General features: G+C 45.7%; 1 protein-coding gene across 1 annotated transcript in view; it reads left to right on the top strand.

Moving 5' to 3' along the window:
• Window positions 1-4,217: 4,217 nt before the first annotated feature.
• LOC141178585 (uncharacterized) overlaps window positions 4,218-24,241 on the top strand; it is a 74,390-nt gene continuing 54,366 nt past the window's right edge. The window contains exon 1 of the mRNA XM_073660463.1: window positions 4,218-4,280. The gene's annotated coding sequence lies outside the window, so the exon portion shown is untranslated. The remainder of the gene's footprint in view (window positions 4,281-24,241) is intronic.

The following is a 24,241-nucleotide window of genomic DNA, read 5'->3' as shown; positions in this document are numbered from 1 at the left end:
CCTTCTCACTTCCTGGCAATTGTGTCTCGTCATCGTCCACCTCTTGTGACAAATTGCCAGCGTCGACTTCCTGTGGCCGTGGCTGTTAAAATATTTGAGCATCGCTACATGGGATCTCCTCTTCCACCACTTCAAGCGGAGCAGGCGAGGGGCACAAATATGGAAATGGACCAGTGAACAGCTCTTCAGAGTGTCCAAGTGTTAGATCAGTTGCTGTCTGACGACACTCAGCATGGCGGGAGGAAGGAGCATCAGGGTGAGGAGGAGTATGTGGTCAAGACTCACGGCTACTAAGATTTGACCGTGTGGAAGACAGACCGGAGGTGGTGGTTCCCAGGTAACTGGAAGTGTTATCTGCTATCCAATTAATAAGCTGTTCACACTGATCAGTTCGCAATACTGGTGTTGTTCTGTGCTTCCCTAGTATTTCGGTCAAGAAGTGGGAGCGAGAAGATGTGGCTGTTGGTTGTGGCACATTTTCACCTTGGCCACGGCCCCGTCCTCTGCACGCGCCATCACCAGAACGTCCAGTTCCACGTCCCTTGCCACGCGCCTTGCCCTTTGTAAAGGAAGTAAAATAACTTACACTCGCACTATCAATGGAAAAAGGGTAATAAAAAGTAGATTAGAACCGTGGAAGAGGAAAACCACAGTTCTATTTCTCTGGCCTACACCCGACTAATTTAAACAATCTGAACAATCAGGGAGACACTATTACAGTTTTTTTTTTACAGCAAAAAATGCCAAAAGCAGGATAATAGAGATTTTTTACCGTGGAACAGCAAAACCACAGTTATAATTTACTGGCGTATACCAGACTTTTTTTAAATATATATATTTGCGGCTGAACAGTGAGCGACACACTCAAACTGTTTTTTTTTAGATACAAATAGCCCAAAAGTGGATAATACAGAGGTTTGAACTGTGGAACTGCAAAACCACACTTCTGTTTCTCAGGCCTACACCAGACTATTTTCAACAGATATATTTGTGTCTGAACTGTCACAGACACTTTTTTTTTTTTTTGGGGGGGGGCACCAAAAGGTTAATAAGACGGGTATTTGTACAGTGCGTACAGTGTGAAGGAGGAAAAAAAAAGATGATTTAGATGAAAAAAAAAGGATTTTTCCTGGCCCCTGAGACCTGGAGCTAAGTCCAGAAATTTTAGCAACAGGAGCACACAGGACTGTAATGCAGCGTTTGCTGGTATAACCACTGCGTCTCCTATACAGCCTGCCTGCCTGATATCTGGGATGGATATTAGTCCTGAGAAGGACTGTTTGTTTGATCTGGCAGCCTTTAGAGACCCTACACTACCTCTTTCGCAGTATAAATCTCTCCCTAGCTCAGCAGCACTTTCCCTACACTAGCTAATCCCGGGCGTCTGTGTCCAAGATGGCGGCGCTCGGTTTTAAATACTCGGTGACGCTGTGCGGCCAGCCAATCAATGTAATGCCCAAACCAACATGGCTGCGGCATTACAGTGACTGGCTGGCAATCCCTGCATGCTCATTGGCTCCGTAAAGAGCGCCAAACATGCAGGGCGGAGACCAGAGCTCCCGCCCGAGTAACCCGGAAATGCTCGGTGCTCACCGAACATCCCGAGTAGCGTGATGCTCAGGCAAGTACCGAGCAGTGTCGAGCATGTTCGCTCAACACTAGGGTTGAGCGAGTATGTTCTGTCCGAGTATGCTTGGGCCGAGCTCCGAGTATTTATAGCTGCTCGGTGATAAGGTTATATCGCTCCCGTGTGCATGATTTGCAACTGTTTGACAGCTTTATTACATGTGAGGAATGTGTAAGAAATAGACATTCCTCACATGTAATAAAGCTGTCAAACAGTTGCAAATCATGCACACGGGAGTGATTTAATCTTATCACCGAGCAGCTATAAATACTCGGAGCTCGGCCCGAGAATACTCGGCGAAAGGGTTAATAGAACATACCCGCTCAACACTACTCAACAATGAATGTTACTTGGAGATCAGGTTGAATTAGAACAGGAGCAGACATAAAGCACTCTTTCAATCTTTCAAAAGCCCCAATAGCATCTGATGGCCAAACATTGATATCCGCCCCGTACGTGTGAGGTCAGTAAGAGGTTCAACAATCTGAGAAAACCCCTAATGAATTTATTATAATAGTTGATGAATTCTACAAAACATTGCAACCCTTTCAGGTGACTATTATGGCTTTCACCTTCCCAGGATCCATCTGAAACCCATCAGCTGATAAAATGATCCCCAGGAATGAAATTTCCTGCACAGAAATAATACATTTTCAAAAATTTACCAAATAAAGAATTTTTCCATCATCCTTTCTAATGCAACACGGACATGTTCCTGGCGAGAATCCAGATCAGGAGAATAATTATATATCATCAAGATAAATCACAACAAATCCCCCAAAGTTATCAGCGAAATATAATTCAGAAAGTTGTAAAATCCTGTTGGTGCATTGGAGAATCCAAATGGCAGAACAAGATTATCGAATAAACCCTCCGCTCAGCACATGTCAAACATGCTCCTCTCCGTACATGCGCGACTCACCTCTGTACACGCAGCTCCTCTCTCTCCATATACCTCTGTACACACACGGCTCCGCTCCGTACACCTCTGTACACACGCGTCTCCTCTCCGTATACCTCTGTACACACGCGGCTCCGCTTCGTACACCTCGTACACACGCGGCTCCGCTCCGTACACCTCGTACACACGCGGCTCCGCTCCGTACACCTCGTACACACGCGGCTCCGCTCCGTACACCTCGTACACACGCACGGCTCCGCTCCGTACACCTCGTACACACGCGTCTCCTCTCCGTATACCTCTGTACACAAGTGGCTCCGCTTCGTACACCTCGTACACACGCGCCTCCGCTCCGTACACCTCGTACACGCGCGGTTCCGCTCCGTACACCTCGTACACACGCGGCTCCGCTCCGTACACCTCGTACACACGCGGCTCCGCTCCGTACACCTCGTACACACGCGGCTCCGCTCCGTACACCTCGTACACACGCGGCTCCGCTCCGTACACCTCGTACACACGCGGCTCCGCTCCGTACACCTCGTACACACGCGGCTCAGCTCCGTACACCTCGTACACACGCGGCTCAGCTCCGTACACCTCGTACACACGCGGCTCCGCTCCGTACACCTCGTACACACGCGGCTCCGCTCCGTACACCTCGTACACACGCGGCTCTGCTCCGTACACCTCGTACACACGCGGCTCCGCTCCGTACGCCTCGTACACACGCGGCTCCGCTCCGTACACCTCGCACACACGCGGCTCCGCTACGTACGCCTCGTACACACGCGGCTCCGCTCCGTACACCTCGCACACACGCATGACTCTGCTCCGTACACCTCGTACACACACGGCTCCGCTCCGTACACCTCGTACACACGCGGCTCTGCTCCGTACACCTCGAACACACGCGGCTCCGCTCCGTACACCTCCTACACACGCGGCTCTGCTCCGTACATCTCGTACACACACGGCTCTGCTCCGTACACCTCGTACACACACGGCTCCGCTCCGTACACCTCGTACACACACGGCTCCGCTCTGTACACCTCGTACACACACGGCTCCGCTCCGTACACCTCGTACACACACGGCTCTGCTCCGTACACCTCGTACACACGCGGCTCTGCTCCGTACACCTCGTACACGCGCGGCTCTGCTCCGTACACCTCGTACACGCGCGGCTCTGCTCCGTACACCTCGTACACACGCGGCTCCGCTCCGTACACCTCGTACACGCGCGGCTCCGCTCCGTACACCTCGTACACACGCGGCTCTGCTCCGTACACCTCGTACACGCACGGCTCCGCTCCGTACACCTCGTACACACGCGGCTCCGCTCCGTACACCTCGTACACGCGCGGCTCCGCTCCGTACACCTCGTACACACGCGGCTCTGCTCCGTACACCTCGTACACGCACGGCTCCGCTCCGTACACCTCGTACACACACGGCTCCGCTCCGTACACCTCGTACACACGCGGCTCCGCTCCGTACACCTCGTACACACGCGGCTCCGCTCCGTACACCTCGTACACACGCGGCTCTGCTACATCCACACTGTAAACCCCTCCTGACCCCACACATAAACTTCAGCTCATCCAGCACCATGACAACCAGCACAGCAGAGTCCTGCATCCACTGAGGCCCCTGATCATGTGACCCCTGACTCCTCCCCTCCTGTGACCTCATCACAGGTCCTGTGCGCACAGAGCAGCCATATATGTGGTGGCGTCTCTGCAGGTGGAGGTATGTGGAGACCCCCCATTACTGGGCGCAGGGGGCATTAACCCCTTCAGCACGGAGACTCTTTTGGGGTCTTGTGTTGCCCCTTTATAAGAATCATAAGGTTTTTGTTCTGTTCCCTGTAATAGATACATTCGACCCAACTATGGAGACAGGAAGGGAGGAAACATATTGTTCTCATAGTACAGGACCCCTTTACTGCCCTCACAGTGTAATGCCCCCATTATGCCCCTTATGCTGTATGTATGATGCCCCCACACAGTGTAATGTCCCCATTATGCCCATTATGCAGGATGTATGATGCCCCCCACAGTGTAATGCCCCTTATGCAGGATGTATTATGCCGCCATTATGCCCCTTATGCAGGATGTATGATGCCCCCCACACAGTGTAATGCCCCCATTATGCCCCTTATGCAGGATGTATGATGCCCCCACAGTGTAATGCCCCCATTATGCCCCTTATGCAGGATGTATGATGCCCCCCCACAGTGTAATGCCCCTTATGCAGGATGTATTATGCCGCCATTATGCCCCTTATGCAGGATGTATGATGCCCCCCACACAGTGTAATGCCCCCATTATGCCCCTTATACAGTATGTATGATGCCCCCCACAGTGTAATGCCCTCATTATGCCCCTTATGCAGGATGTATGATGCCCCCCACACAGTGTAATGCCCCCATTATGCCCCTTATGCAGTATGTATGATGCCCCCCACAGTGTAATGCCCCCATTATGCCCCTTATGCAGTATGTATGATGCCCCCACACAGTGTAATGCCCCCATTATGCCTCTTATGCAGTATGTATGATGCCCCCACACAGTGTAATGCCCCCATTATGCCCCTTATGCAGTATGTATGATGCCCCCACACAGTGTAATGCCCCCATTATGCCCCTTATGCAGGATGTATGATGCCCCCACACAGTGTAATGCCCCCATTATGCCCCTTATGCAGTGTGTATGATGCTCCCCACAGTGTAATGCCCCCATTATGCCCCTAATGCAGGATGTATGATGCCCTCATTATGCCCCTTATGCAATATGTATGATGCCTCCATGCAGTGTAATGCCCCCATTATGCCCCTTATGCAGGATGTATGATGCCCACACAGTGTAATGCCCCCATTATGCCCCTTATGCAGGATGTATGATGCCCACACAGTGTAATGTCCCCATTATGCCCCTTATGCAGGATGTATGATGCCCCACACAGTGTAATGCTCCCATTATGCCTCTTATGCAGGATGTATGATGCCCCACACAGTGTAATGCCCCCATTATGCCCCTTATGCAGGATGTATGATGCCCCCCACAGTGTAATGCCCCCATTATGCCCCTTATGCAGTATGTATGATGCCCCCACAGTGTAATGCCCCCATTATGCCTCTTATGCAGGATGTATGATGCCCCCCACAGTGTAATGCCCCTTATGCAGGATGTATTATGCCCCCATTATGCCCCTTATGCAGGATGTATGATGCCCCCCACACAGTGTAATGCCCCCATTATGCCCCTTATACAGTATGTATGATGCCCCCCACAGTGTAATGCCCTCATTATGCCCCTTATGCAGGATGTATGATGCCCCCCACACAGTGTAATGCCCCCATTATGCCCCTTATGCAGTATGTATGATGCCCCCCACAGTGTAATGCCCCCATTATGCCCCTTATGCAGTATGTATGATGCCCCCACACAGTGTAATGCCCCCATTATGCCCCTTATGCAGTATGTATGATGCCCCCACACAGTGTAATTCCCCCATTATGCCCCTTATGCAGGATGTATGATGCTCCCCACACAGTGTAATGCCCTCATTATGCCCCTTATGCAGTGTGTATGATGCCCCCCACAGTGTAATGCCCCCATTATGCCCCTAATGCAGGATGTATGATGCCCTCATTATGCCCCTTATGCAATATGTATGATGCCTCCATGCAGTGTAATGCCCCCATTATGCCCCTTATGCAGGATGTGTAATGCCCCCATTATGCCCCTTATGCTGGATGTATGATGCCCCCACACAGTGTAATGCCCCCATTATGCCCCTTATGCAGGATGTATGGTGCCCCCACTCAGTGTATTGCCCCCATTATGCCCCTTATCCAGGATGTATGATGCCCCCACACAGTGTAATGCCCCCATTATGCCCCTTATGCAGGATGTATGATGCCCACACAGTGTAATGCCCCCATTATGCCCCTTATGCAGGATGTATGATGCCCACACAGTGTAATGCCCCCATTATGCCACTTATGCAGGATGTATGATGCCCCCACACAGTGTAATGCTCCCATTATGCCTCTTATGCAGGATGTATGATGCCCCCACACAGTGTAATGCCCCCATTATGCTTCTTATGCAGGATGTATGATTCCCCCATACAGTGTAATGCCCCCATTATGCCCCCTATGCAGGATGTATGATTCCCCGACACAGTGTAATGCCCCCATTATACCCCTTATGCAGGATGTATGATGCCCCCCACACAGTGTAATGCCCCCATTATGCCCCTTATGCAGTATGTATGATGCCCCCCACACAGTGTAATGACCCCATTATGCCCCTTATGCAGTATGTATGATGCCCCCCACACAGTGTAATGACCCCATTATGCCCCTTATGCAGGATGTATGATGCCCCCTCGCAGTGTAATGCCCCCATTATACCCCTTATGCAGGATGTATGATGCCCCCAGACAGTGTAATGCTCCCATTATGCCCCTTATGCAGTATGTATGATGCCCCCACACAGTGTAATGCCCCCATTATGCCCCTTATGCAGGATGTATGATGCCCCCACACAGTGTAATGCCCCCATTATACCCCTTATGGAGGATGTATGATGCCCCTACACAGTGTAATGCCCCCATTATACCCCTTATGCTGTATGTATGATGCCCCCACACAGTGTAATGCCCCCATTATGCCCCTTATGCAGGATGTATGATGCCCCCCACACAGTGTAATGCCCCCATTATGCCCCTTATGCAGGATGTATGATGCCCCCCACACAGTGTAATGCCCCCATTATGCCCCTTATGCAGTGTGTATGATGCTCCCCACAGTGTAATGCCCCCATTATGCCCCTAATGCAGAATGTATGATGCCCTCATTATGCCCCTTATGCAATATGTATGATGCCTCCATGCAGTGTAATGCCCCCATTATGCCCCTTATGCTGGCTGTATGATGCCCACACAGTGTAATGCCCCCATTATGCCCCTTATGCAGGATGTATGATGCCCACACAGTGTAATGTCCCCATTATGCCCCTTATGCAGGATGTATGATGCCCCACACAGTGTAATGCTCCCATTATGCCTCTTATGCAGGATGTATGATGCCCCACACAGTGTAATGCCCCCATTATGCCTCTTATGTAGGATGTATGATGCCCCCCACAGTGTAATGCCCCTTATGCAGGATGTATTATGCCCCCATTATGCCCCTTATGCAGGATGTATGATGCCCCCCACACAGTGTAATGCCCCCATTATGCCCCTTATACAGTATGTATGATGCCCCCCACAGTGTAATGCCCTCATTATGCCCCTTATGCAGGATGTATGATGCCCCCCACACAGTGTAATGCCCCCATTATGCCCCTTATGCAGTATGTATGATGCCCCCCACAGTGTAATGCCCCCATTATGCCCCTTATGCAGTATGTATGATGCCCCCACACAGTGTAATGCCCCCATTATGCCCCTTATGCAGTATGTATGATGCCCCCACACAGTGTAATGCCCCCATTATGCCCCTTATGCAGGATGTATGATGCCCCCCACACAGTGTAATGCCCTCATTATGCCCCTTATGCAGTGTGTATGATGCCCCCCACAGTGTAATGCCCCCATTATGCCCCTAATGCAGGATGTATGATGCCCTCATTATGCCCCTTATGCAATATGTATGATGCCTTCATGCAGTGTAATGCCCCCATTATGCCCCTTATGCAGGATGTGTAATGCCCCCATTATGCCCCTTATGCTGGATGTATGATGCCCCCACACAGTGTAATGCCCCCATTATGCCCCTTATGCAGGATGTATGGTGCCCCCACTCAGTGTAATGCCCCCATTATGCCCCTTATCCAGGATGTATGATGCCCCCACACAGTGTAATGCCCCCATTATGCCCCTTATGCAGGATGTATGATGCCCACACAGTGTAATGCCCCCATTATGCCCCTTATGCAGGATGTATGATGCCCACACAGTGTAATGCCCCCATTATGCCACTTATGCAGGATGTATGATGCCCCCACACAGTGTAATGCTCCCATTATGCCTCTTATGCAGGATGTATGATGCCCCCACACAGTGTAATGCCCCCATTATGCTTCTTATGCAGGATGTATGATTCCCCCATACAGTGTAATGCCCCCATTATGCCCCCTATGCAGGATGTATGATTCCCCGACACAGTGTAATGCCCCCATTATACCCCTTATGCAGGATGTATGATGCCCCCCACACAGTGTAATGCCCCCATTATGCCCCTTATGCAGTATGTATGATGCCCCCCACACAGTGTAATGACCCCATTATGTCCCTTATGCAGTATGTATGATGCCCCCAGACAGTGTAATGCTCCCATTATGCCCCTTATGCAGTATGTATGATGCCCCCACACAGTGTAATGCCCCCATTATGCCCCTTATGCAGGATGTATGATGCCCCCACACAGTGTAATGCCCCCATTATACCCCTTATGGAGGATGTATGATGCCCCTACACAGTGTAATGCCCCCATTATACCCCTTATGCTGTATGTATGATGCCCCCACACAGTGTAATGCCCCCATTATGCCCCTTATGCAGGATGTATGATGCCCCCCACAGTGTAATGCCCCTTTTGCAGGATGTATTATGCCCCCATTATGCCCCTTATGCAGGATGTATGATGCCCCCCACACAGTGTAATGCCCCCATTATACCCCTTATACAGTATGTATGATGCCCGCACACAGTGTAATGCCCCCATTATGCCCCTTATACAGTATGTATGATGCCCTCATACAGTGTAATGCCCCCATTATGCCCCTTATGCAGTATGTATGATGCCCCCACACAGTGTAATGCCCCCATTATGCCCCTTATGCAGTATGTATGATGCCCCCACACAGTGTAATGCCCCCATTATGCCCCTTATGCAGTATGTATGATGCCCCCCACAGTGTAATGCCCCCATTATGCCCCTTATGCAGGATGTATGACGCCCCCACGCAGTGTAATGCCCCCATTATGCCCCTTGTGCAGGATGTATGATGCCTCCCACACAGTGTAATGCCCCCATTGTGCCCCTTATGCAGGATGTATGATGCCCCCACACAGTGTAATGCCCCCATTATGCCCCTTATGCAGGATGTATGATTCCCCCACACAGTGTAATGCCCCCATTGTGCCCCTTATGCAGGATGTATGATGCCCCCATTATGCCCCTTATGCAGTATGTATGATGCCCCCACACAATGTAATGTCCCCATTATGCCCCTTATGAAGTATGTATGATGCCCCCATACAGTGTAATGCCCCCATTATGCCCCTTATGCAGGATGTATGATGCCCCCACACAGTGTAATGCCCCCATTGTGCCCCTTATGCAGGATGTGTAATGCCCCCATTATGCCCCTTATGCAGGATGTATGATGCCCCTACACAGTGTAATGCCCCCATTGTACTCCTTATGCAGGATGTATGATGCCCCCATTATACCCCCTTATGCAGTATGTATGATGCCCCCACACAATGTAATGTCCCCATTATTCCGCTTATGCAGTATGTATGATTCCCCCCACAGTATAATGTTCCCCCAGTACCACCTGAGATTTTACAGTTGGAATAATCCGTCTGGAAAATGGTTTTCCCTTTGGCTGCTCCCCTACATATAGACCCTCGAGCTTGTATACAGGCATGTAGGGGAGCAGGCCTTACTAGATATCGAGGCTTTGTACAGTAATATACCGCATGATGATGGTATCAGAGGAGTAAGACATTTCTTGAAATCGAGATCAATAGAGTGTAGCAGACATAATGACTTCATGGAGGATCTTCTAAAATTCACTCTTACTCATAACTTCTTTCTTTTTGACAGGAAGTACTTCCACCAGCTCAGGGGTACTGCGATGGGGAGCCGCTGTGCTCCCTCATATGCTAACTTATCCCTGGACTGGTGGGAGGAAGCCACAATATTCAGGGATGATCATAAGTGATGGCATCCATATATTGGGGTATGGTACAAATATATTGACTACATTTTTATCACCTGGTCAGGGACGAGTGAACAATCTTTTTAATTTGTCGGGGAACTCAACATCAATAGAGTGGGCCTTAGATTTACATCTGAATTTATTATAATAATTTTTATTTTTATAGCGACAACATATTCCACAGCACTTTACAATTTTTTGGGGGGACTTATACAGACAATACAGACTTTCCAGAATAAGCATAACTCAGATATTAAAAGGAGTGAGGGCCCTGCTCACAAGCTTACAGTCTGTAAGGAAATAGGGGAGACACAAAAGGTAAAATGTACATATATTGTATAATACTGCCTTAATATACTAAATAGGGTAACTATATAACACTACATGAACTGGTCGCCAGCCAGTATGTGTACAGTACAGACAGAGGCTATTCGGTGCCTGGATGGTATGAGCACGATTTTGAAGAAAATTTTAATATGGGCCAAACTGGGACAGTTAGATAAGTATGTTGAGGTGATAGGCCAGTCTAAAGTAATGGGTTTTTAGGGCACGCTTAAAACTGTGAGTATTGGGAATTAATCGAATTGTCCTGGGTAGTGCATTCCATAGAATTGGTGCAGCATGCGAGAAATTTTGGAGACGGGAATGGGAGATTCGGATTACGGAGGATTTTAGTTTTAAGTCATTAGCAGAACAAAGGGCACGGGTAGGGTGGTAGACTGAGACGAGGGAGGAGATGTAGAGTGGTGCTGAATCGTGGATAGCTTTGTGGGTAAGAGCGATAAGTTTATATTGAACTCTGTATTGGATGGGCAATCAGTGCAATGACTGGCACAGGGAAGAGGCATCGTTGTGTCGGTTGGCGAGGAATATGACCCTGACTGCTGTGTTCAGGACGGATTGGAGAGGGGAAAGTTCAGAAAGAGAGGAATCGATAAGTAAAGAGTTGCAATAGTCCAGATGAGAATGAATAAGAGCTACAGTAAGAGTTTTTACCGAGTCAAAGGTAAGAAAATTTCTGATTCTAGAGATGTTTTTGAGGTGTAGATGACACGAGCGAGCGAGTGATTTGATGTGAGGAGTGAAGGAAAGATCTGAATCAAGTATGACCCCAAGACAGCGGGCATGTTGCTGGCGAGTAATGATGGAGCCACAAACGGAAATGGCAATATCGGGCATAGATAGGTTAATGGAGGGAGGAAATAGGAGTAGTTTAGTTTTTGACAGATTCAGTTTTAGATAGAGGGAGGACATAATGTTAGAGACAGCGGAAAGACAATCACTGGTATTTTGTAATAATGCAGGGGTGATGTCCGGAGAAGAGGTGTATAATTAGGTGTCATCAGCATAGAGATGGTACTAAAAGCCGAATCTGCTGATTGTTTGTCCAATAGGAGCGATATATAAGTAGAAAAGAAGGGCGTCTAGGACTAATCCTTGAGGAACCCCGACAATAAGGGGGAGGGGAGAAGAGGAGCCAGAAAAAGACACAGTGAAGGAGCGGTCAGAGAGGTAGATCCACAGAGAGATCCAGAAGAATCAGCAGGAAGTAGTGACCATTAGATTTGGCTGTTAGTAGATCATTAGAAACTTTAGTGAGTGCAGTTTCAGTAGAATGTAAAGAGCGGAAACCAGATTGTAAAGGGTCAAGAAGGGAGTTATCTGAGAGATAGTGTATTAGACAGGAGTGGAACAGGCTTTCCAGGAGTTTAGAGATAAAGGGAAGATTGGAAACAAGTCTGTAGTTAGCAGCACAGTTCTGGTCCAGGGATGTTTTTTTAAGTAATGGATGTATGCTGGAGTGTTTTAAAAAAGGTGGGAAAAATACAAGATGAGAGGTAGAGGTTGAATATTTTAGTTAGGTGAGTGGTGACAGCTGGAGAAAGGGACTGAAGGAGATGTGAAGGAATAGGGTCACTGGTGCAGGTGGTAGAGCGAGAGGAGGCAAGGAGCCTTGTCACTTCTTCCGTGACTGGTTCAAAGTCAGAAAATGAGCAATATACAATGTGGGAGGGAGGAGCATGCATAACATTTGGGGATTGAGAGAAAATTTCCTGTCGGATATGGTCAATTTTTTCTTTGAAATAATTGGCCAGATCGTCAGTGCTGAGGTTGGTGGTTGGGGACTGTGCTGTTTGATTAAGAAGAGAATGAAAAGTGTCAAACAGGTGTTTAGGATTATTGGACCATGAGATGATGAGGTTGTTAAAGTAGGTTTGTTTGGAGAGGTGAAGGGCGGAGTTATAGGTTTTAAGCATAAATTTATAATGGAGGAAATCTTCGGCCAGATTAGATTTTGTCCACAGCCGTTTGGCACACCTGGAGCCCCGCTGGAGAAAACGTGTTTGCAGCGTGTTCCAGGATTGTCGCCGTCTGTGCCGAGTTGTTCTCTGTGTAGGAGCTGCGCCTTCATCCAGGGCTCATTGCAATGTTTCGTTATAATGCTTCAGTGCAACGTCAGGGCATGAGAGGGAGGAGATTGGGGCCAATGATGATTGCACCGTTTTCATAAATTTCTGGGTGTTAATGGCATGTATATTTCTATAAGTGTGGAAAGTGGAGGTGTCTTGAGCAGGGTGACAGTTCTTGACAGAGAATGAAAGAAGGTTGTGATCAGAGAGCGGAAGAGGAGAGTTAGTTAAGTCATGTATTGACCAGAGCCGGGCGAAGATCAGGTCAAAGAGTATTTCCATCTTCATGTGTAGGAGAATTATTAAGCTGTGAAAGGCCGAAGGAGGAAGTTAGCGATAAAAGATGAGCGGCAGATGGGGAGAGGGAATCGCCTATTGGGATGTTAAAGTCTCCCATGATGAGGGTGGGGATGTCATAGGATAGAAAGTTTGGAAGCCAAGTGGCAAAGTGATCCACAAACTGACAGGAGGGGCCCGGAGGGCGATACACAACCGCCACTCGCAGGGAGAAGGGCCGGTAGAGTCTGACTGTGTGGGCCTCAAAAGAAGGGATGAAAAGTGAGGATACTGGGGATATAACCTGAAAAGTACATTTTGTTTAAAGGAGCAGACCAACACCAATTATTACCAGTTGCCTTTCCTGTATGTACTGATCAAGAAGGATTGTAACGGGACCCTAGGGACACTCATCTACCAGAAACCTTCAAGCACTAATAAACTATTGAAGTGGGATAACCACCACCCCTATCCCCATAAAAAGAGGAAAACCCAAGGGACAATTTTTATGGTTGAGAAGGTACTGCTCGAATGTCACAGATTTTAATATACCGGCAATAGACCTGAACACCAGATTAAGGGATAAAGGGTACTCGTGGTACATTTTGGATTCCGCATCATCGTTTGCAGAAAAATGGTCCATTAGCTCATCTTTTTCTCATTCAGATCTCTAAAATACCGGATCCTCTCAGTGACGATCGTCTATATAAGAAAATTTTCCTCATTTATCCAGGAAAATGATGGACAAGATGGTGGAGAGGATATTACACCTCACCCTAGAGATCCTCTTCCGGCTTACTGGAGAGGTGAGAGATTCTGATGATGTCCCATTACATCATTCTTATCTATGGGAATAACAGATGAACACAACTGGAGAGGTGAGGACTCTGGAAATGTCTGTAGTGAGATTTATTAATGTGTCTCTCCATAACCAGAGATTAATCACGGGGCCTCCACCTCACCCCCTGATACATGAGGACATCAATGACCAGAAGATCCTAGAACTCATCTACAAGATGATTGAGCTGCTGACTGGAGAGGTGACACTGCTAGGAATGCTGGGACATTATACAGTAACGCTATGAAGGGATTGGGGGATGACGGTATCATTGTATGTGTCAGGTTCCTATAAGGTGTCAGGATGTCGCCGTCTATTTCTCCATGGAGGAGTGGGAGTATTTAGAAGGACACAAAGATCTGTACAGGGACATCATGATGGAGGTTCCCCAGCCCCTCACATCACCAGGTAATAGGACTAAATACACACTGCCTACAATTATCTGTATGTGAAGAATGAATACAGTCCCTGTATGTGTTTCCTCCAGATCTATCCAGTAAGAGGAGAACACCAGAGAGATGTCCCCGTCCTCTTCTTCCACAGGACTGTAAACAAGAAGATCCCAATGTTCCTCAGGTAGATGGAGAGAAGGTGTCATTAGATCTCCCCTATGATGTGTAGACGGCTGTAAAGGTCATGTCTTCAGTTCTGTTTTATCCACCATTATTATGTTTTTCATTTGTGTCATGAGAACGGTGGAGATAACAGGATTAGAGCCGATCAAACTTGTGACTTTTCCATCTGTCTTTGACTTTTATAATATTTGTTTCAGGGTGAAGATCTGACCCATATTAATACTACAGAGACATATGTGAGGGGTGATGAGTGGTGTAAAGAGGAGATTCCTACATATGACTACCCAGGTGAGTAGTAACCACTGAATACACAGAAGTCACAGATTCTTTTCAGACACCAGCTGTGGCTTCTTTATCAGTGGTGTAGTTGTATCACAATCGTGTGATCACCATTTTGCCGCTAGACCACAACATTCTCCTCCGTCCGAAAATATTCAAATTACTTTGGGAAATTGTGAAAGCCCTTTTCTATAGAATTTACAACCTGGAGGATCCACCTACCCCCTGGGATTAGGAGACACTGACCGTTACCTGCCCAGTTCTGTAAACTATAAAGCCAAATGTCAGCGTACGTAGATTGTGCTGACAAATTAAAAAATCACTTGAAGAAAAATATTATGATGGGCCTTTAAGTGAAAGCAGAGGGTAATGATGGTGTTGGCTTCCTAAATCCCTGATATCTTATTGGATGAATCTACCTTCTCTCCCTTCTGTGCGGCTGAATGTGCTCATATGGTCCCTACAAGACCAGGTCCAGTCTTTCTGGCCAAACTTCACTTTTTTGATCGATAACATTAAATGACCACTGAGGGACACGTGTGAATTTCTGTACAATAACAACAGAGTTTCCCTTTATCCTGACTTTTCAATTTCTTTTAAAACCAACTAACTTCAAACAGGATTGTGATAAACTATACAGAAAACATTACACCTGTGCCATGATATATCTCTAAGCTGTGCGTGGCTGATGGCTGTAATGTACATTTATTCCTGCCTGCTGGAGATGTGTTGGCTCGAGCCCTGGTTTCATGGATTCACTCCACATCATAAATAGTATTGAGCGAATTTGTTCGGCATTTCAAATTCAGGTTCGTGTTCGGGGTTCCGGCTTGTTCGGCCCAAATGGTCAACCATAAATGAGTGTGACTCCAGTTTAGTGTTGGATTTCTCCCTTCATACATACGTTGTTGTTGGGGATGTTACATGTTTATATATTCTTTCTTTTTTTACAAGTTCATTCTGTATGTATTTTCATTGTGGTTGGATCGGCCTGCCTCGCTTATGTGAGTCTGTAACTCCCTGGTAGTCTTTCAAAAAGATCTCCATTGCGTCTTCCAAATGCCCGAGATCTATATTTAAGACACCTCATCTCTGCACTATTATAAAAAGTTCACTTTAAATGTCTAGTATTTCTTCTTGAAACTCATCTGACAGAAAATATTGTCCCTTACGATAGTTTAGATTGCCAAGAGCCACCGAGCCCCATACTCTAATTACCCCAGAGAGGTTTCACCACTAGTTACTATTTTTGATGCAGACAGTTCAGTTTTATCTTTTCAGTAGATGTGTTATTGTCTATACTCACAGTTTTTGACTTCAGTAATCCTCTGATTTAACCTCTTCCTGCAGCCAGTATTATGTTTCTAATCAGGCCCCATTTTTCAAATCTGACGTGTGTCACTTTATGTGGTGATAATTTTGGAATTCTTCACAAAGGATAATAGGAAACAAATGGACCTTACAAATTATTTTTGAATTTTTGAATCTGACAATCCCCTATATACGGTTGTACACTACTGTTTGGGCACATGGCAGGTTAAGAAGGTAAGGAGTGACATTTAGCTATTAGGAATGCTCAAAAGATGGCTACCATGAACAGGCTTATCACTATCTACCCTGTTTACAGATTTCACAAATTACTTTGCTCATCACCCTTTAACCCCTCTACATGGATCTGAACCTACACAGAGACCCCTAGGCTTGAGCCACAGTGTTACCTGCTATTCGGTGGACTGAGATGGAAAGAAGAATAGTCAGGTAGCCGAGTCAGAACCAAGAGGATAGAGAAAATACAAAATCAGAAGACACGAGTAGTCAGTAAACGGGCCGAGGTCACAACAGAAACAAATACACAAGCCGGGAGCTGAGCACAGAGGACTGACCCAGAGGAGAACAAGGCTGTATCTGGCAGCTTCCGGCAATATGCTTCCAGCTTTAGTAGGGTGTGGTGCTTTCCAAATTGCTGAAGCAGGGAGCAGATTAATCCAGCTAGACAGAACACACACACTCATACTGTCGGACTCGATGGTACTACAGGTACCAGCAAACCTAATCTTAGTAGCTGGACAGAGCCTGCGCCTTTTACTCCATATTTGGGAGGCAGAATGAACAAACAGTTGAACACCACGCTCCTGGTCCATCCTATGAGGTTTTCTATTAGACAGTCATTGTCCTGGTGAATAAGTGAATTTTTTAATATAACTTGCCTTTTTTACAGACAATTTAAGTAGAAATGTTCAAAAATATAAAATTCAAAGATTTTTTTATTAAAAAATAATAAATGGTTTTATTATTGGCAGATGTCTGTACCAGGAGATCAGAGGGACAGCTGACATCTTCAATTTTCAAATCAGATAATTTTCAGATCCCACAGGATACAATTGAAGTGAATGCCATTACTCCAGATTTACCATCATCCCTTCACTGCAATGATCTGTCATCTGATCCTTTGAAACAGGTCCTGTCTTCTGATTCATTACCGACTACTATGGAAAATCAAAGTCACAAAATAAGCATTAAAAAACAAACTGCTCCTAATGCAAAGAAGACATTTTCACATTCAGAATATAGAAATAGTTTTCCTCTCAAAAAGTCTTTTCTTAAACATCAAAAAATTCACACAGCGAAGAATAGATTTTCTTGCTCCAAGTGTGGGAGATGTTTTAATCAGAAAACAAGTCTCGTTAGGCACCAGATAACACACAGGAGAGAATCCATTTTCCTGTTCAGAATGTGGGAAATGCTTTACAGAGAAATCAACTCTTATCAATCATCAGAGAACTCACACAGGGGAGAAGCCTTTTCCATGTTCAGAATGTGGAAAATGTTTTACAGAGAAAACAACTCTTATCAAACATCAGAGAACTCACACAGGAGAGAAGCCATTTTCATGTTCAGATTGTGGGAAATGTTTTGTACAGAAATCAAATCTTAATATACATCAGAGAACACACACAGGAGAGAAGCCATTTTCATGTTCAGAATGTGGGAAATATTTTACAGAGAAATCAACTCTTATCAAACATCAGAGAACTCACACAGGAGAGAAGCCATTTTCATGTTCAGATTGTGGGAAATGTTTTGTACAGAAATCAAATCTTAATAAACATCAGAGAACTCACACAGGGGAGAAGCCTTTTTTATGTTCAAAATGTGGGAAATGTTTTAAACAGAAAGCGCATCTTGATAACCACCAGAGAACCCACACAGGGGAGAATGCCGCAACTACACCCAACTAGTCTCTGTACAGACAAGAAAGGCCCTAGCTGTACAACTAAAAACGCCACCACAGACCTAACTCCCTAATAAGTCGTTGAGGAGTTTCTCATACCTCCTGAGGAACCAGAGGGGAGGCCGCAACACAGTATCAACAAGGGGAAAGGAAAGTATGAAGTAAAACACGAAAACCCTGAATGAGAAACAAAAACACATTCATATAGGGCAAAGAAGGCAAGCTAAGGAGAACCAAAAATAAAAGGAACAAGTATAATCTCCCAGAAACCTAACATTTTTAGAATGAAAAGGTACTGGGAGGAAAAGCAAACTGACCGGTAGGATAGTTTCACCTTTGTGGTGAAACTTACAAAATTCATCCTCACCAACTGTATATGTCAAACCCGTCCATTTATAATGACCATGGACAAGATAAAGATTCCCAACTCACATCAGGACCACAAGATCCCAGGTACTTTCAGCTGCATCACATCTAATGTAATGTACTTAATTATATGTAGCAAATGTCTAACTGGGGGTCTGTATGTAGGGGAGGCAAGGCAAAAACTTAGATGAATTCTCATCGCCACACAAAAAGAAAAAAAGAATAGAACTACTTGTGGCCACACATTTTTCCGGCCACAACTGCTTATCCTTTTCCGAAACTGATAGTTCTGCTTCACGTCACTTGTCTTATCTATTGCATTATTCCTGTGCCCTGTTATGTATAAATATGTGACTCTTCAGATTTTGTGTTATACTTTGTCTGATGAAGAGACCTGAGTAGTCTCGAAAGCTTACTGACTAATGGCTAACTGAAGAGATTACCACTGAGGACTCTCAAATTTTAATATTTTTCTCCATACAGCAATTTTAAGATCTCTCCACAGGTGTTCAATGGGATTTAGATCCAGACTCATTGCTGGTCAGAACTCTCCAGCACTTTGTTTCCATCCATTTTCTGGGTGCTTCTTGAAGTATGTTTGGGCTCATTTTCATGCTGGAAGACCCATGACCTAGGACGCAAACTCAGCTTTCTGACACTAGGCACTATATTGTGACCCAAAATCCTTTGCTGATCTTCAGATTTCCTGATGCCTTGCACACAGTCAGAGGCAGCAAAGCAACCCCAAAATACCTTTGAACCTCCACCATATTTGACTGTATGGGTTGTAAATTTATTGATTATCTGTGCACCTTGGACAAAGGAACATGTGGATCTCTAAAGATGGACTTATAACCTTGAAATTGTTGATATTTTTCAACAATTTTGGTTCTCAAGTCCTCAGACAGTTCTCTAATCCTTTTTCTGTTTTCTACATGCTTAGTGTGCCTCATATATGTACACAATGCAAAGATTGAATCCATTTCTCCCATTTTTATCTGGTTTTAGTTGTGATTTTCATATTGCCCACACCTGTTACTTGCCACAATTGCGCTTGAACAAGCTTCACATGCTTGAAACAGAGTTGTTTACCCACAAGATGTCAACAATTTTGTCCGGCCTATTTTGTGTGAAATTATGTTCAATTTCCCTTTTTTTCTCTGTTTTCTTGTGTTGTTCCAATACATGCAAAGGAAATAAACGTGTATAACAAAACGTGTAATTTCAATAATTTTCTGGGAGAATTACTTCATTTTCTGGAACAATTTCAAGGGATCCAACACTTTTGACCATGACTTGTTTTTGTTGTCTTTTTAATTTGTTGCAGCATATTATCCTCTTCGTGTTCAGCTATATTAGGAGGCTTGTAGCAAAGTCCAATTAGCAGCTTTGCATTATTGCCATTTTCATGTACATTTACCCATACTGATTTTATATCAGGGTTGTAAAGCTCAAAACATGCAGAGGGCCAAAATGAAAAACTTTGACAAAGTCGTGGGCCAACCAGTATACAGTATAATGGGCCCCACATAGTCCTCCATACAGAATAATGGGCCCTACATAGTCCTCCATACAGTATAATGGGCCCTACATAGTCCTCCATACAGTATAATGGGCCCCACATAGTCCTCCATACAGTATAATGGGCCCCACATAGTCCTCCATACAGAATAATGGGCCCCACATAGTCCTCCATACATAAGAAACAAGAGGGAAAAACTTTGAGTCAGCGTCCCATATAATAGTGAAAAAATTACAAAATTGTATTAATTATAATTTATACAGGAAAAAAATATGAATTGCAAAAACAGAGACAGTTAATAGTAAAACAATAGAGGATCACTAATGAGGAGCATGAGACAAATTAACATGATTATTTTCTGATGTAAATACATAATTGGGCTGCCAAAAAAATAAGAATATATTGTTAAAATGCAATGAAGCATTCAATAAAAGTGCAGGTGCTTATGAGGTAGGTCAGAAGCAGTTGCTATATAAGAGGTTAGTCATACCGCTGTCTATATATAGGTACTAATATAGATAGCTCATACCGAAGATAGCAGATCTTTATTAGTGGTATCAGTGCCCTGACCCCTTAGGCTACAGGGTAAAAGTATATCCTAATACATATTAAAGCCTAGAAAATGCACCTAAGTAGGAAAAAAGATTAAAGAACGGCAGCAAAAAGAGTGTATCGTGAATCCTATAGAATACTTACAGCCACAGTGGATGTGAACACGGTCCTCATTGGCACTCACCCTAATGCGCGTTTCAGCACGGCTGCCTTCGTCAGGAGGTGGCGTCAATGAAGGTGGGTAGGGTTTAGAAACCCTTGAGCCAATAGAAAAGGGGGTGTGTAGTCTCTCCGCCAATGGGTGTGGGGAGGGTGTGGCATGACACATGGCAATCACCACTACACCGCCGCATCCACGGCAAACGCGTCATGTGATCCATGACGCCGCAAGCAAGTGGGGAACCACGTGACCGTGCATCATGTTGCACATATTGATACGGTCAGCGAGGACACCACAGAGAACCGTGAAGCCATGCGTACCGCCCAGTCCACAGACATATATAGTCAAATACAACCGGAGAGAAAAAGAAACTAGCATAATGGGGTAAACTGTCAATAATAGCATATCCCAAATGTGTATATATATATATATATCTAAGGGGTATAGGCGATAGCCAATTATATATAAGTCAGAGTTATATATAAATAAGTTAATTGACCATGACAAAATAAATATAGTATATCTTTAAGAAAAGCATGAAGTATAACATGATTATATGAGATCATAGTATAAATGTATAATCAGATATAAGAAAATATCTCTCAAAATATTGATCTATAAATGCGAAATATATACAATAATAACTGTATGGACAAAAAATGCGCACACAGAAAAAAGTTACAGATCTTGAGAGACAATACAGCGCCAGCAATTATGTCCATGTTATCCAATAGCAGAATGGAAGTCCTCAACATCATTGACGGATAGAAATGGAGATACAGTATCACGTATACAAACATGCCAATCGCCATGTAATGCCTTTATGAATATTTGGTAGAAAAAGACGACGAACTCTCATGGAGGAACAATAAAGAAATAGAAAAAAGTTAAAATACAAACAAACTACCCAACCATACTAGATAAAAAGGTAAGACAAAATAGCTAAAACAATGTGGATATAGGTGATCAGAGAAATGGGGCATAACTAATATTTTCGTTCAAGCCCAATGGATGGAGTGTTTTTAAAGTCCAAAACCATGTGCTCTCTTTCTGGGCTAATAGTTGGCTCATTCTGCCAACCCTAATTTTAGTGGTGATCATGTCAATAATAGAGATGAGCGGTGTTCGACTCAAACTGTTCGCCAATCTCAAATTCGAGCTGTTTTGGGCGGTGTTCGAGCCGTTCGGCGAACACGAACAATTTGAAAAAAATTCGGCTGTTCGAGTTTATGTTCGATAACTGTTCGTGCACCAAAATCATAACTGGATTTTTTCTCAGTAGTGCTGAAAATTAATGTTAATACGCAGTTTGAGGGGAGGGAGGGACAGGGGATGGATCTCTGCAGAAATAATGAAGATCTTCGCCACCATTTTCTCACTGCTGCAGCTGCGTGTTAGACGGTACCGCTGTTGCTGTGTGCGCTATACTTTCTTAATTTCAAGCCAATTTTCGCACAAATCTACAGATAGCTTGGGAGTAGGGAATAGTTGTGATTGCAGTCCTTTTGAGGACTAGGTTACATGATTTCCTACGACTTTTATCAGGCAGGTCTGTGCTCTTAAATAGATAGGTTGGGAGTAAAGACTAATTGTAATTGCAGTCCTTTTGAGGGCTAGGTTACATCAGTTCCTATCACTTTTTGCCAGGCAGGTCTGTGCCAGTGCTGTGCAAGTTTTTTTCACAGCATTTGGCTAAATCTAGCAAAGCAAATCCTTTGCAACCTGGTGGAGGTTAGTATAGATGGACTAATAGAACAAGTCCCACACACTGCTACAAGCCGAAATATTTTTTCAGAGCTAGATGCAGATAAAAATTATATTGAATTTGCAACCTGGTCGAGGTTAGTATAGATGGACTAATAGAACAAGTCCCACACACTGCTACAAGCCGAAATATTTTTTCAGAGCTAGATGCAGATAAAAATTATATTGAATTTGCAACCTGGTGGAGGTTAGTATAGATGGACTAAGCTAAGAGGTTGAATTTCACCATCTGCAAGCTCTTGACTACAGAAATGCTGCCTTTCCGCCTGGTGGACACAGAGGATTTTCGAGACCTTATGTCCGTCGCAGTGCCCCAGTACCAGATGCCCAGTCGGCACTACTTCTCAAAGAAAGGTGTGCCTGCGCTCCACCAGCATGTCGCACACAACATCACCGCTTCTTTGAGAAACTCTGTGTGTGACAGGGTACATTTCACCACAGACACTTGGATGAGTAGGCATGGACAGGGGTGTTACATGTCGCTGACTGGGCACTGGGTAACTATGGTGACAGCAGGACAAGGGGATGCTGTCCAAGTCTTGCAGTCCCCACGAGTTGTGCGTCAATCCTCTTTATCTCAAAGTTCCTCCACTGCTTCTGCCTCCTCAACCTCCTCTCGGTCCTCCACCTGCACCCAAAGCCTGTCTGGTCATGCCACAAGCTTTCTAACTGCGCAGAAGTGATCCTGCACACCTCCTTACTATGCTGGCAGTAGGGCTCAACGTCATCAGGCGGTTTTTACTTTGAAATGTCTGGGAAATGTGAGTCACACAGCTGAGGAGTTGTGGTCAGCTCTGGAGAACCAATTTCATGAATGGTTGTCTCCACTGGACCTGAAATCAGGGAAGTCCGTGTGCGACAATGCTGCAAACCTGGGTGCGGCCCTTCGCCGGGGCAATGTCACACACGTGCCTTGTATGGCTCACGTGTTGAACCTGGTTGTCCAGCAATTTTTAGCCCACTATCCCGGATGGCCTTCTGGAGAGGGCACGGTCGCTGTGTGCTCACTTCCGCCGTTCGCATCCCGCAGCTCAGCGACTTAAATCTCTACAGAAGTCGTTGGGCCTGCCACTTCACCGGCTAAAATGCGATGTGCCTACCCGGTGGAATTCAACTCTGCACATGTTGCGGTGACTGTGGCAGCACTGACAAGCCCTGGTGCAATACGTTCTGACGTATAGCCTGGCCCAACGAGATCCAGAGGTGGGGCAAATCACGCTGGAGGAGTGGTCTCAGATCAGGGACCTATGCACCCTTCTGCACAGTTTTGAAATGGTGACGAAGATGTTTAGTGCTGACGATGCCATTATCAGCATGACTATTCCGGTGATTTACATGCTGCAGCACATGTTAAACAGAATTCGGAGTCAGGTGGTGGCACAAGAGGAGGTGGAGGAAGTAGAGGAGGAGGAGTTGTATGCGGAAGGGCTAACATCTGCAAGGTCCAGACGGTCGGCAGCACCAAGGCGGCAGGCATGTGAGGGTGGGGGAGATGGATTTACCAGGGCGCATGGTAGCAGCCAAACTAGTGAGGAAGGTGCAGGAGCCCAGGAAGAAGTGGAGGACGAACTGATGGAAGACTCATCAGATGAGGGAGACCTTGATCACATTTCTGTTGTGCGAGGTTGGGGGGAGAGGGCAGAGGAAGGAAGCATGATTGTTACCTCGCCACCAACACAACAGGGACTTGGTGCTCCTGGATGCGCAAGACACATGAGTGCCTTCTTGCTGCACTACCTGCAACATGACCCTCGAATTGTGAGAATTAGAA

The sequence above is a fragment of the Phyllobates terribilis genome, unplaced genomic scaffold (assembly GCF_046119375.1).
Source record: "Phyllobates terribilis strain yellow unplaced genomic scaffold, ASM4611937v1 Scaffold_29__1_contigs__length_15306474, whole genome shotgun sequence".
Taxonomy (NCBI): Eukaryota; Metazoa; Chordata; class Amphibia; order Anura; family Dendrobatidae; genus Phyllobates; species Phyllobates terribilis.
Note: the sequence above shows the minus strand (reverse complement) of the source record. Positions and strands in the feature narration are given on the sequence as shown.